We start from the raw sequence: 15,426 nt of genomic DNA, 5'->3' as shown, positions 1-15,426 counted from the left end.
CCCTCACGACAGACATCAGACGCCTAGAACACACCCACAAACACCACTTACACCTAGATACCTACAAAGAACTAGTGGACAAGCGCTCCTCTCTCCAAACACTACTGAACGCAAAAATCCAGAAGTCACTCTTTTACTCCAAACATAAATATTATACCCAGAGCGGAAAATGTGGCCGCATGTTAGCCAGGGCGATACAAAAAGAGAGGCAACAAACATACATAACCCACATCAAAAACTCCGATGGGACTGTGACTCACCTATTGCCAGACATAATGAAAGAATTCCACTCATACTATACTAACCTATATAATCTCAGGCCCCAGCCACCAGACCCAGAGGACATCCAAAACTTTCTCACTCAGAGACTAGCACAAACGATACCACCCAACGCCAGACAAATACTAGACTCCCCAATTACACCCGAGGAATTCTCACTAATCACACGACAGTTGCCGTTAGGAAAAAGTCCGGGGCCTGATGGCTTCTCAGCCAAATACTTTAAAACATTTTCCGCTACCCTGAACAAACCGTTTTTACAGGCTTTTAACTCCTTAAACCAAGGCCACACCCTGCCACGAGAAACACTTGAAGCTCATATCACACTCATACCCAAACCAGGCAAGGACCCAACGGAATGTGGCAGCTATAGGCCCATCTCCCTAATAAACGTCGACTTAAAAATCTTTACAAAGATACTGGCGGTCCGTCTCAAGCCCTACCTGCAGGGACTAGTCCACCCAGATCAATCAGGGTTCGTGCCAGGCCGAGAAGCCAAGACTAATACCACCAAAGTATTGAATCTCATATACCATGCACAGATGGAAAGAGACCCGAGCCTTATCCTCACGATTGACGCCGAAAAGGCGTTCGACAGGGTGGACTGGGCCCTGTTAAAAGCTACAATGCAGGCCATGGGCTTCGGGCCCAACTGGCTAGCTTGGCTCTCAGCCATTTATTCCAGACCGGGGGCTAAAATAAGGGTTAATGGCCAACTTACGGACACAGTTCACATCTCCAATGGGACGCGACAAGGGTGTCCCCTTTCCCCCCTTCTGTTCATCCTAACACTAGAACCCTTCCTCCAGGGAATCAGAGACAACCCGAATATTCAAGGTATACAAATAGCGGACAGGGAGTATAAGGTCTCTGCTTTTGCAGACGACCTTTTATACACAATACGGAACCCCGAAACCTCATTACCTCACCTGCTACGGGAAATTGACCAGTATAACTTGGTGTCCAACTATAAAATGAACAGTAGCAAAAGTGAGATCCTGCCCTTAGTCATCCCAGAAGAGCTAGGGTCCCGACTTAAACAGACGTACCCCTTCCACTGGCCACAGACCTCAGTAAGGTACCTAGGAATACAACTCACAAATACACTTAACAAAACATACGAACTCAACTTCCCCCCACTGTTGGCCAACATAGATAGGGACTTAAAAAATTGGAACAAACCCCAGTTCAGCTGGCTATGCAGAGTACACATACTAAAAATGGCCATCTTGCCAAAATTCCTATATGCACTACAAACACTGCCTATAAAAATACCAGCCGCTTTCTTTAAGACGGCAAAACACATCCTCTCCACTTTCCTTTGGGCCGGTAAACGCCCAAGAACCCAATATACACAACTGACGAGACATAAGTCACACGGAGGCCTAGGAGTACCAGACATAGAGACATACCACAAGGCGGTGGTCCTCTCCAGAATTTATGATTGGACTAATGCCTATAACCAGAAACAATGGGTACAAATAGAAGCGACAAGCTTAAAAGTTCACATCAGCACAATACCCTGGCATGAAACGGGTCTGACATTGATTAGACAAAACCACTCAGACCACCCAACAGTAATCCCTACCCTGAGATATTGGAACACTATCAAAAAACTTGAAGACATTGCCCCCTACCCCTCCCCACTATACCCAATAACTAATAACCCATATTTTAAACCGGGCCTCTCACAACACGCCTACCGAAACTTTGGGAACCAACAAGAACAACTACGTCTAAAAGATGTAATCGATGTGGAGGGAATAGTCCCACTATCAAATCTAATCCAAACGCCCACGCACACACCTATGCAATGCTACAATTATGCACAGCTCTCACATTTCCTACAAGCGCACCAGTTGCTCTCACAAGGTAACAGACCACTGTCCACATTCGAGCACAGGGCCCTCTTAGGGACAATGAAAAAGAAACACATCACCGTGTTCTATAAAATACTTCAGATGACCCTACATGCCCAACTCCCAGATTTCACAAAGTCCTGGGAAAAAGACCTAAAGATTACATTAACATCTGACGAATGGGAAACGATATTTAAAAACACCTTTAAGTCCACTACTAACACTATTGCCCAAGAGAGCAATTATAAGCGCATTTCTAGATGGCATTTTACTCCAACCAGGTTACACAATTTCTTCCCGAACACATCCAACCTCTGTTGGAGATGCAAAACGGATGTAGGGACTCCGGGCCACATTTGGTGGTTCTGCCCCATAATTCAAACATACTGGAGCAAACTAACCACCATAATGACGCTTATAACGAAGTATGCGGTTCCGCAATCTCCCGAGGTCCTCCTTTTCATGCTATATCCCACCCTTCTACCAAAATCTACACGCCTTCTGCTCCACCACCTGCTTACAGCAGCTAATGCCCTAATTCCTCTCAAGTGGAAGCAAACCACACCTCCATCCATTAGGGAATGGATCAACAAGGTAGACTCCATCAGACAGATGGTGGAACTCTCACATTCTATAGCGGGCACATATGATGTATTTACGTACACCTGGGCACCCTGGGATAAATATATCAAAGACTCGGCACTATCCCCTCTCCACGATACTTAGTCCACAGTGATAACTAGGGGCGAGTTCGACGAAGCTCCTTCCGAGCAGAAGTCAACTCTTAGAGTAACGCTATGGGTACCTCACTGAATGTATACTTATCGTTATCAATATTGTAACAGTGGTGTTTAAAAGGTTTGACATTCTTTAAATATGCAGCTGTACATAACTGTCATTTCACCCCAGAATACTGTAACATAGAACTTGTTATGAAATGTATTGACTCATTTGTTCACTTATTGTAAAGTGCAAAATTGAATAATAAAAATTTAAAAAATTTAAAAAAAAAAAAAAAAAAAATTATAAGCTTAGAGTCATGTCTACAAATGCTCGCAGTTTAAGAAATAAGATCCATGAACTTGTGGCAATAATGGCAACTGATAGTGTAGATTTAGTCGCTGTTACTGAGACATGGTATAATGGGAAAAATGACTGGGACACAGCAATACCAGGGTACTCTTTATATAGAAAAGACAGGGAAGGCAAGAAAGGGGGAGGGGTGGCCCTGTATGTGAAGGATAGCATAAAATCTAGCCTAATAAAGGATAGTGAGGCGAACATAGAGTCCGTTTGGGTTACGTTAGAATTTGGTAATCACACAGTAACTCGTGTAGGTGTGATTTATAGGCCCCTAAGACAAATGGAAGAGTTAGATAATCTACTAGTTGAAGAAATAGCTAAAATGACAATCAAGGGGGAAGTTATCATCATGGGTGACTTTAATCTTCCTGATGTGAATTGGAAAACAAAAATAGCTACTTGTGCCAGGAGCACACATATTCTAAACTCCCTACTGGGATTGTCTCTAAAACAAGTCGTTGAGGAGCCAACTCGTAAAGAGGCCATACTAGATTTAGTGTTAACAAATGGAGATTTGGTATCAGATATTACTGTAGGTGAAAGTTTAGGATCCAGTGATCATCAGTCAGTGTGGTTTAATATAAGAACAGTGACTGAGTCACACCACACAAAAACAAAAATTTTAGACTTTAGAAAAACAGACTTTTCTAAAATTAGAATATGTGTAAAGGAGTCATTATCAGACTGGAGCAATTTAAATGGAGTCCAAAAGAAATGGGATTATTTAAAAGTTGCACTACTGAAGGCAACAGAAAACTGCATTAGGCTTGTCAGTAAAAGCAAAAAATTCAAGAAACCACTGTGGTACTCCGCAGATGTGGCCAAAATAGTAAAAAAACAAAAAGGTAGCATTTAGTAATTATAAAAAACCCAGAGTGAGGAAGACAGAATGACCTATAAAATTAGGCAGAAAGAGGCTAAGCAAGTTATAAGAGCTTCCAAATCACACACAGAAGAGAAAATAGCACAGTCAGTAAAAAAGGGGGACAAAACTTTTTTTAGATACATAAATGAGAAAAGAAAAGTAAAACAAGGATTAGTTAGATTAAAAACAAAAGAAGGAAGGTATGTAGATGAGGATAAAGGTCTAGCTGACTGCCTCAATGAATATTTGTGTTCGGTATTTACAGATGAAAATGAAGGAAAGGGACCTCAGTTAAGAAAAAGGATAAACGAGTCATTTATTACACGTGAGTTTACAGAGGAAGAGGTTCTATTTCAACTGTCAAAAGTAAAGACAAATAAGTCAATGGGACCTGATGGAATACACCCAAAGCTAATAAAAGAGCTTAGTGGTGTACTAGCAAAACCATTAACAGATTTATTTAACCAATCATTGTTAACAGGAATAGTCCCAGAAGATTGGAAGTTAGCGAATGTTGTGCCCATTCACAAGAAAGGTAATAGGGAGGAGTCGGGCAACTATAGGCCAGTAAGCCTTACTTCAGTAGTGGGGAAAGCGATGGAAACCATGCTAAAGGATAGGATTGTTGAACATCTAAAAACACATGGATTTCAAGATCATAGACAACATGGGTTTACTTCAGGGAGATCATGCCAAACTAATCTTATTGATTTTTTTGATTGGGTAACTAAAATTATAGATCAGGGTGGTGCGGTAGACATTGCTTACCTAGATTTCAGTAAGGCTTTTGACACTGTTGCACATAGAAGGCTTATCAATAAACTACAATCTTTGAGTTTGTATTCCAATATTGTTGAATGGGTAAGGCAGTGGCTGAGTGACAGGCAACAGAGGGTTGTAGTCAATGGAGTATATTCGAAGCTTGGGCTTGTCACCAGTGGGGTACCTCAGGGATCTGTACTTGGACCCATTCTCTTTAATATTTTTATTAGTGGTATTGCAGAAGGTCTTGATGGTAAGTGTGGCGAAACCAACTTCGCCACTGTGGACTGGAGAAGCCTGGTTGCTAGCCTCCTGCCCTGCGACTATGGCCCTGGACATATTGTACTGTAAAAACTATATTTGGGCATGTAATAATGTATATTGCTGCTACCGGCCCTTTAAAAGCATCTAGGAACAGATTGGGACTTTTGGGACTACTGTCCCTTTAAGGCCGTGAAGCATATTCTAGTGTACTGCCTGTAATATTGTATATGTATTATGTGTTAAGTTTAACCTGGGTGATATATATGCAGCATTCATCTGATCGTTCGGTAGAATCACTCCATTCATTATATTGAGTGAAACTACCGAACAACCAGACCACCCAGGAATAAGTGTACCTCCAATTACCGTTTGCAACAATGTTGCAAACAGGTAATTGGCAATCCATGTAATGTATTCTGTGTCCTCTGGGTGGCCGCCATTCGGGAAACAACCACGTGGCGGCGGCCATCTTTAACTACCGAACAGCGGTGTTTTGCCATCGAGTGTCTGGAACTGAAATCGGACACTCGACTAGGCAAACACCGCTGAGACCTCCAGACTTCCAGGATTTTGTGGGGAAACTACCGAACGGCCCGCAGTTCGGTAGAAAGAAACGTACGAACTAGGGGATTCATACGAATTCCCCTTAGTCTCTATAACACAGGCAATTCGTCTGTTTTCATTCCCTTGGTTGTGACCGACCGCAGGGCCAAAATGCATGGAACTGTTTTCGGATACCTTACCCATGCGGTCGGTCAATACTTTAAAGTCCCATAACTCCCGAACCGTTTATCCGAATGGGCTGATTTTAACATATGTTGTCCCTCCAGACTAGGGCTATCTGGATATATTGGATTTGTGGATGTACCCCAAGTATTTAGGGTACATCCAAAACTTGGGTAAAAATATGTCCCTGTTAATTGTGTTAACAGATATGTTGGAGGGAGGAGATGTGTGGGTTGTACCTTAAACTGGATTGGTGTACTGTAAACCCCTCCCTTGCATGGGAGAATCTCATATAAGCCTGTGTGTGAATAAATCAGTGTTGTTGCTGTTTAACCCTGAAGCTGGAGTGTGTCTCTTTCTTGGGGGAAAGGGGACTGTATGCCGACTGCCAGGAGTGTAAGCGGTTTGTATTGCTTTTCCTGTTGGACTGCTTCCAGGGTTCGTGTGTTTGCTGTTCGAGAGTATGTGAATCCGTGCAGTTTGGGAGTTCGGGAACTTGGTGCTTATAGTAGCTGCTGGTCTATCTAAAGGGGATTATCGCCTAAACGGATTTTTCCCCTTTTATGCTGAAACGGTCCGTTACAGTAAGGTGTGTCTTTTTGCGGATGATACTAAGATATGTAACAGGGTTGATGTTCCAGGAGGGATAAGCCAAATGGCAAATGATTTAGGTAAACTAGAAAAATGGTCAGAGTTGTGGCAACTGACATTTAATGTGGATAAGTGCAAGATAATGCATCTTGGACGTAAAAACCCAACGGCAGAGTACAGAATATTTGATAGACTCCTAACCTCAACATCTGAGGAAAGGGATTTAGGGGTGATTATTTCTGATGACTTAAAGGTAGGCAGACAATGTAATAGAGCAGCAGGAAATGCTAGCAGAATGCTTGGTTGTATAGGGAGAGGTATTAGCAGTAGAAAGAAGGAAGTGCTCATGCCATTGTACAGAACACTGGTGAGACCTCACTTGGAGTACTGTACACAGTACTGGAGACCATATCTTCAGAAGGATATTGATACCTTAGAGAGAGTTCAAAGAAGGGCTACTAAACTGGTTCATGGATTGCAGGATAAAACGTACCAGGAAAGGTTAAAGGATCTTAACATGTATTGCTTGGAGGAAAGACGAGACAGGGGGGATATGATAGAAACATTTAAATGCATAAAGGGAATCAACACAGTAAAGGAGGAGACTATATTTAAAAGAAGAAAAACTACCACAACAAGAGGGCATAGTCTTAAATTAGAGGGGCAAAGGTTTAAAAATAATACCAGGAAGTATTACTTTACTGAGAGGGTAGTGGATGCATGGAATAGCCTTCCATCTGAAGTGGTAGAGGTTAACACAGTAAAGGAGTTTAAGCATGCGTGGGATAGGCATAAGGCTATCCTAACTATAAGATAAGGCCAGGGACTAATGAAAGTATTTAGAAAACTGGGCAGACTAGATGGGCCGAATGGTTCTGATCTGCCGTCACATTCTATGTTTCTATGTTTCTATTTTTCTCACTATATAGATTTATCCCCATCCCCCTCCCCCCCTCCCAACCCCCACTCCCCACACCCTAAAAAAACCGTTACATTTTAAAAGAAATACGATTTTCTTAGCTTTAGTTCCATAATGTGACGGTTTCTGTTTTCACCGTGGATGCCAATTCTCTCCGGCTAAAATTATCTTTACAGATTAAGCATTCAAATGTTTCTCCATTAAGCTGTAGTGGTTCTGGTGCTTACAGTGTCCCTTTAAATTGGTTTGTTGCCCTACGTATGCCTGGAACATTCAAGAGTCGTACTGTTGTTTGTGCGTCCACAAATTTAGTGATGTAAATGAAATGAAACTCATTTAATAGACGTCATCTTCCGTACATAGTCAAGCAAATCTTCATACGCTGAGCATTCATTGTATGTAATATCATTGAAATTGGTTCATTCATTAAAAAAACTGTTATTCACCCCTCAAACCCTACTCTGAATTTTGGCAGACTTTAAACTATATATACAATAAAAATACATAAATGCACTATATACTCTACACTTACTCTGCACATAATACGTATTATGTAACTATACAATCTGCAATGTGCACAGGTATACATTGTGTGGCGAAACCGACCTCGCCACGTTTCCTTGGAGGGGGCTGATTGCCCGCCTCTTGCCTTTGGACTATGGACCAGACTTTATGGGAATGTGATACCCCAGATAGCCATACCATGGAGCCTATTCATATAATGAAAGACTATGGGAAAGACTTTAGCTCCATGGCAATTGTACTGTGTGAGTAGGATCTGCGCGCTATTCGGTAGTTTTGTGCGTGCAGATCCCAGCTATCTGGGGATAGGTGAAATGTCTGTGTGCTATGTGTAAATGTGACTTTATGTATTTTAAAGTGTTTTATGTTGTTTTGCAACCATGTGGTTAATGGAGTCTGCCTTTAGTCCTGGGTAATTGGATTACTTCTCCAATTAACTCCAGGGCAGAAGGGAGGAAACCAGGGTGCATTGTGGGGATGTTTTTCTGCCAGCCAGAAAGGAACAAAAGATACTTTTAGTATCTTTTGAACCCCTGGTCGGATTCATGCCATTTTTTAATATGTTGTTCCCCTGAATGGATTGATTGTGGATATGTATTTTTATGTGAATGTGATGTATGGTTTTAAAGTTATGAAAGTTGTGTAAAAGTATATTTTACACTGTATGCATAATGGGATTATGTGTCACACTAAGGGGAGGGGATGTGTGGGAGGTAACATCTATGTCATTGGTTCTTTTATGCCTCCCCCTGGGTGTGGCCTGTATGTGTGAGTTGGAAATAAAAGCCAGGCTGGATGAGCCAGTCCAGAGTTCCTGTTTTACCCTCAAAGTGAAGTGTCGTCTCATTATTGGGGGAAGGATTTATTGTATGCTGTTCCAGTTGACTGCTAGGAGTACAAGCCTATTCGTATGGTTCCTATTCAATGGTCTACAGCATTCATATGCTTGGGAGAATTTAAAGGTTTCTCAGATTCGGTGATTGTGGTGTCTGCCAGAGTGCTTGGAGTCCACAGGAAACGCTAGGAGCATCCATTAACGGAGGTACCAAGTCGGAGTGCCAGGTGATCCGTTACATTGGTGGCAAGCGGTGGGATGGCGTCCTAGTGCGAGGAGAAGCAGCTCAGAGACACCGGTAACTTGTGGAGTTGTGCAGCGTCCCTATCTTCAGCAACATAATGGAACCAGCAGTGGCTACAGCAAGCATGGCGTATAGCTACTCCGTACTAGAGTTTGGCACGATGGTAGGGTTGCGCCTGAAGTTTTACGGACCCAATCCAGAGGAGAAATACGTGCGGTTTGTGTGGGACATGGTGACCCGGAACCTACAACACAGGGCGTTGAGGGAAGGCCAGTGGGCACGTTGGGAGAAACTCCAGCCACAGGTAGAGTGGGACGAGGAAGAAACCGAGGTGGCCGGTGGAGATGGGACCGAGGTCTCTCTACCGGCCCTACAGGGATGCTGGGCACCCGGCCCAGATCCCCAGCGGCAGTATGTTTTACAGGGAGGGGAGACAGTCGGTCTCACTCCCCAGCGGCAGAATGTGTTATTGGAGGAAGAGACAACCGGTCTCCCTCCCCAACAGCAACCAGAGGTACCCGAGGTAGAGGACCTCATAGACTGGTCCTGGGAGGACCCCCTGCAGGCAGGTGGAGATGGGACCGAGATCTCTCCACCGGCCCTACAGGGATGCTGGGCAACCGACCCAGATCCCCAACTAGAGTTGGAGTTACAGAAAGTGGAGAGCATTGACCTCCCCCAGCAGCAGCCAGAGTACCAGGGGGAGGTAAGTGATATTTCTCCTCCCCTGTCAACTCCTTTGTTCCCTGACCCCCCAGCAGAAGAGCTGGCAACTGGGCAGAGCGCCGCTGGCCTCTGTCCTCCCTTGTTTCCTTCCCCTGAGCCTGACTTTCTACAGGCTGCCTCAGCGGAAGAGCTGGCAACTGGGCAGAGCGCCGCTGGCCTCTGTCCTTCCTTTTTTCCTTACCCTGAGACTACCCCAGCTCTGACCCCGGAGCAGAGCACATCGGGCATCTGGCCCCCAAATACTCACAGCCATTTGCCCAGCAAGGCCGAGGGTGCCACAGTTTCACCCCACAACTTGGGACCTACAGGCCAGTATGACTTATTGTTGGGGGGCTATTCTGTGAATTCTTTATTGTGGGGGGGCTACACTGCTAAATTTGTTTTGTGGGTTAGACCCTCTGTGAACTATGTACCGTGGGTGGGCCATTCTGTGAATTCTTTATTGTGGGTGGGCTACTCTGCTAATTTTGTTTTATGGGTGGGCTGCCCGACTAATCTAGGTACTGACCGGCAGAAGGTCAGGTACCTGGTTAGTCTACCCCCGAATGGGAAGATATGTAGCGAAAGCCACTTCGCCACTGTGGTTTGGAGGGGGCTGCTTGCCCGCCTCTTACCCTGTGACTACGGTCCCTGGGTGATTTGGCCCTTTATGCACGGTATTTGGGCATACTGTGGGTTATTGGGCTGCCCCAGGATTATGGGCCCTCTCATCAGCCCATACGAAACTTAAACCCCATGGCATTTGAACTGTGTTTGTGGCATCTAAACGCTGTTTGGATATGTTGAGCGCTCAGATCCAAGCCATCTGGGGATAGGGGGACTGTGGTCTCTGCACCTACAGCACAGGGGGTAAGGACAGTCAGTCCTGTCCCCCAGCAACAAGGCTGCTTAGCCAAAGGGGAGACAGTCGGTCTCCCCCTCCAACAGCGGAGCTATGTATCCAAAGGGGAGACAGTCGGTCTCCAGCAGCAGAGCTGTGTAACTCAAGGGGAGACAGTCGGTCTCCAGCAGCAGAGCGGTGTAACTCAAGGGGAGACAGTCGGTCTCCAGCAGCAGAGCGGTGTATTTAAAGGGGAGACAGTCGGTCTCCAGCAACCAGGCTCCAACCAGACTACTCCCGTGGTAGTGCTGGCAACAGGACAGAGTACCGCTGGTCTCTGCCCCCTCAGCAACCTACCAAGGCAGCCTACCAGTCCCCCACACAGCCGTGGTGAGGCACCTGAACCTGGACAAGATTCTCCCTCACCCAGGTGTAGTAACTGTTTATTGTGGGTGGGCTGCTCTGCTGTTTCTGTCTTGTGGGTGGGCTGCTGGACTAACAAGGGCACTGACCGGCAGGAGGTCAAGTACCCTGTTAGTCTGGGGGGTAAAGGGGAGAAGTGTGGCGAAACCGACCTCGCCACGTTTCCTTGGAGGGGGCTGATTGCCCGCCTCTTGCCTTTGGACTATGGACCAGACTTTATGGGAATGTGATACCCCAGATAGCCATACCATGGAGCCTATTCATATAATGAAAGACTATGGGAAAGACTTTAGCTCCATGGCAATTGTACTGTGTGAGTAGGATCTGCGCGCTATTCGGTAGTTTTGTGCGTGCAGATCCCAGCTATCTGGGGATAGGTGAAATGTCTGTGTGCTATGTGTAAATGTGACTTTATGTATTTTAAAGTGTTTTATGTTGTTTTGCAACCATGTGGTTAATGGAGTCTGCCTTTAGTCCTGGGTAATTGGATTACTTCTCCAATTAACTCCAGGGCAGAAGGGAGGAAACCAGGGTGCATTGTGGGGATGTTTTTCTGCCAGCCAGAAAGGAACAAAAGATACTTTTAGTATCTTTTGAACCCCTGGTCGGATTCATGCCATTTTTTAATATGTTGTTCCCCTGAATGGATTGATTGTGGATATGTATTTTTATGTGAATGTGATGTATGGTTTTAAAGTTATGAAAGTTGTGTAAAAGTATATTTTACACTGTATGCATAATGGGATTATGTGTCACACTAAGGGGAGGGGATGTGTGGGAGGTAACATCTATGTCATTGGTTCTTTTATGCCTCCCCCTGGGTGTGGCCTGTATGTGTGAGTTGGAAATAAAAGCCAGGCTGGATGAGCCAGTCCAGAGTTCCTGTTTTACCCTCAAAGTGAAGTGTCGTCTCATTATTGGGGGAAGGATTTATTGTATGCTGTTCCAGTTGACTGCTAGGAGTACAAGCCTATTCGTATGGTTCCTATTCAATGGTCTACAGCATTCATATGCTTGGGAGAATTTAAAGGTTTCTCAGATTCGGTGATTGTGGTGTCTGCCAGAGTGCTTGGAGTCCACAGGAAACGCTAGGAGCATCCATTAACGGAGGTACCAAGTCGGAGTGCCAGGTGATCCGTTACAGTGCATTTAAGCATAACAAGTATATACAGAGTATATAACTATTGAGTGTAGTATATATAAATATATATGTTGTATATTCAATGTGTAGCGAAAGCCACTTCGCCACTGTGGTTTGGAGGGGGCTGCTTGCCCGCCTCTTACCCTGTGACTACGGTCCCTGGGTGATTTGGCCCTTTATGCACGGTATTTGGGCATACTGTGGGTTATTGGGCTGCCCCAGGATTATGGGCCCTCTCATCAGCCCATACGAAACTTAAACCCCATGGCATTTGAACTGTGTTTGTGGCATCTAAACGCTGTTTGGATATGTTGAGCGCTCAGATCCAAGCCATCTGGGGATAGGGGGACTGTGGTCTCTGCACCTACAGCACAGGGGGTAAGGACAGTCAGTCCTGTCCCCCAGCAACAAGGCTGCTTAGCCAAAGGGGAGACAGTCGGTCTCCCCCTCCAACAGCGGAGCTATGTATCCAAAGGGGAGACAGTCGGTCTCCAGCAGCAGAGCTGTGTAACTCAAGGGGAGACAGTCGGTCTCCAGCAGCAGAGCGGTGTAACTCAAGGGGAGACAGTCGGTCTCCAGCAGCAGAGCGGTGTATTTAAAGGGGAGACAGTCGGTCTCCAGCAACCAGGCTCCAACCAGACTACTCCCGTGGTAGTGCTGGCAACAGGACAGAGTACCGCTGGTCTCTGCCCCCTCAGCAACCTACCAAGGCAGCCTACCAGTCCCCCACACAGCCGTGGTGAGGCACCTGAACCTGGACAAGATTCTCCCTCACCCAGGTGTAGTAACTGTTTATTGTGGGTGGGCTGCTCTGCTGTTTCTGTCTTGTGGGTGGGCTGCTGGACTAACAAGGGCACTGACCGGCAGGAGGTCAAGTACCCTGTTAGTCTGGGGGGTAAAGGGGAGAAGTGTGGCGAAACCGACCTCGCCACGTTTCCTTGGAGGGGGCTGATTGCCCGCCTCTTGCCTTTGGACTATGGACCAGACTTTATGGGAATGTGATACCCCAGATAGCCATACCATGGAGCCTATTCATATAATGAAAGACTATGGGAAAGACTTTAGCTCCATGGCAATTGTACTGTGTGAGTAGGATCTGCGCGCTATTCGGTAGTTTTGTGCGTGCAGATCCCAGCTATCTGGGGATAGGTGAAATGTCTGTGTGCTATGTGTAAATGTGACTTTATGTATTTTAAAGTGTTTTATGTTGTTTTGCAACCATGTGGTTAATGGAGTCTGCCTTTAGTCCTGGGTAATTGGATTACTTCTCCAATTAACTCCAGGGCAGAAGGGAGGAAACCAGGGTGCATTGTGGGGATGTTTTTCTGCCAGCCAGAAAGGAACAAAAGATACTTTTAGTATCTTTTGAACCCCTGGTCGGATTCATGCCATTTTTTAATATGTTGTTCCCCTGAATGGATTGATTGTGGATATGTATTTTTATGTGAATGTGATGTATGGTTTTAAAGTTATGAAAGTTGTGTAAAAGTATATTTTACACTGTATGCATAATGGGATTATGTGTCACACTAAGGGGAGGGGATGTGTGGGAGGTAACATCTATGTCATTGGTTCTTTTATGCCTCCCCCTGGGTGTGGCCTGTATGTGTGAGTTGGAAATAAAAGCCAGGCTGGATGAGCCAGTCCAGAGTTCCTGTTTTACCCTCAAAGTGAAGTGTCGTCTCATTATTGGGGGAAGGATTTATTGTATGCTGTTCCAGTTGACTGCTAGGAGTACAAGCCTATTCGTATGGTTCCTATTCAATGGTCTACAGCATTCATATGCTTGGGAGAATTTAAAGGTTTCTCAGATTCGGTGATTGTGGTGTCTGCCAGAGTGCTTGGAGTCCACAGGAAACGCTAGGAGCATCCATTAACGGAGGTACCAAGTCGGAGTGCCAGGTGATCCGTTACATGCACTATACACTCTACATGCACTATGCTCATATATACACCATATATCCTGTGTATTCTATATACAATCTGCAGTGTACACAGGTATACACCAAATATACAATATATATACTACATTCAATAGTTACATACACTGTATATACTTGTTATGCTTAAATGCACTATACACTCTACAAACACTACATACACTATATACATATATACACCATATATCCTGTTTATTCTATATACAATCTGAAATCTATAGAGGTATACACCTACTATACAATATAAATACTACATACAATAGTTATATACTCTATATGTTCTTGTTATGCTTAAATGAACTATACACTCTACAGGCACTATACTCATATATACACCATATATCCTGTGTATTCTATATACAATCTTCAATGTATAGAGGTATACACCGAATATACAATATATATACTACATTCAATAGTTAAATACGCTATATATACTTGTTATGCTTAAATGCACTACACACTGACTGCCTCAATGAATATTTGTGTTCGGTATTTACAGATGAAAATGAAGGAAAGGGACCTCAGTTAAGAAAAAGGATAAACGAGTCATTTATTACACGTGAGTTTACAGAGGAAGAGGTTCTATTTCAACTGTCAAAAGTAAAGACAAATAAGTCAATGGGACCTGATGGAATACACCCAAAGCTAATAAAAGAGCTTAGTGGTGTACTAGCAAAACCATTAACAGATTTATTTAACCAATCATTGTTAACAGGAATAGTCCCAGAAGATTGGAAGTTAGCGAATGTTGTGCCCATTCACAAGAAAGGTAATAGGGAGGAGTCGGGCAACTATAGGCCAGTAAGCCTTACTTCAGTAGTGGGGAAAGCGATGGAAACCATGCTAAAGGATAGGATTGTTGAACATCTAAAAACACATGGATTTCAAGATCATAGACAACATGGGTTTACTTCAGGGAGATCATGCCAAACTAATCTTATTGATTTTTTTGATTGGGTAACTAAAATTATAGATCAGGGTGGTGCGGTAGACATTGCTTACCTAGATTTCAGTAAGGCTTTTGACACTGTTGCACATAGAAGGCTTATCAATAAACTACAATCTTTGAGTTTGTATTCCAATATTGTTGAATGGGTAAGGCAGTGGCTGAGTGACAGGCAACAGAGGGTTGTAGTCAATGGAGTATATTCGAAGCTTGGGCTTGTCACCAGTGGGGTACCTCAGGGATCTGTACTTGGACCCATTCTCTTTAATATTTTTATTAGTGGTATTGCAGAAGGTCTTGATGGTAAGTGTGGCGAAACCAACTTCGCCACTGTGGACTGGAGAAGCCTGGTTGCTAGCCTCCTGTCCTGCGACTATGGCCCTGGACATATTGTACTGTAAAAACTATATTTGGGCATGTAATAATGTATATTGCTGCTACCGGCCCTTTAAAAGCATCTAGGAACAGATTGGGACTT

Source organism: Pelobates fuscus, chromosome 2, assembly GCF_036172605.1.
Source record: "Pelobates fuscus isolate aPelFus1 chromosome 2, aPelFus1.pri, whole genome shotgun sequence".
Taxonomy (NCBI): domain Eukaryota; kingdom Metazoa; phylum Chordata; class Amphibia; order Anura; family Pelobatidae; genus Pelobates; species Pelobates fuscus.
The sequence above is the reverse complement of the archived record's forward strand: the minus strand, read 5'-3'. Positions refer to the sequence as shown.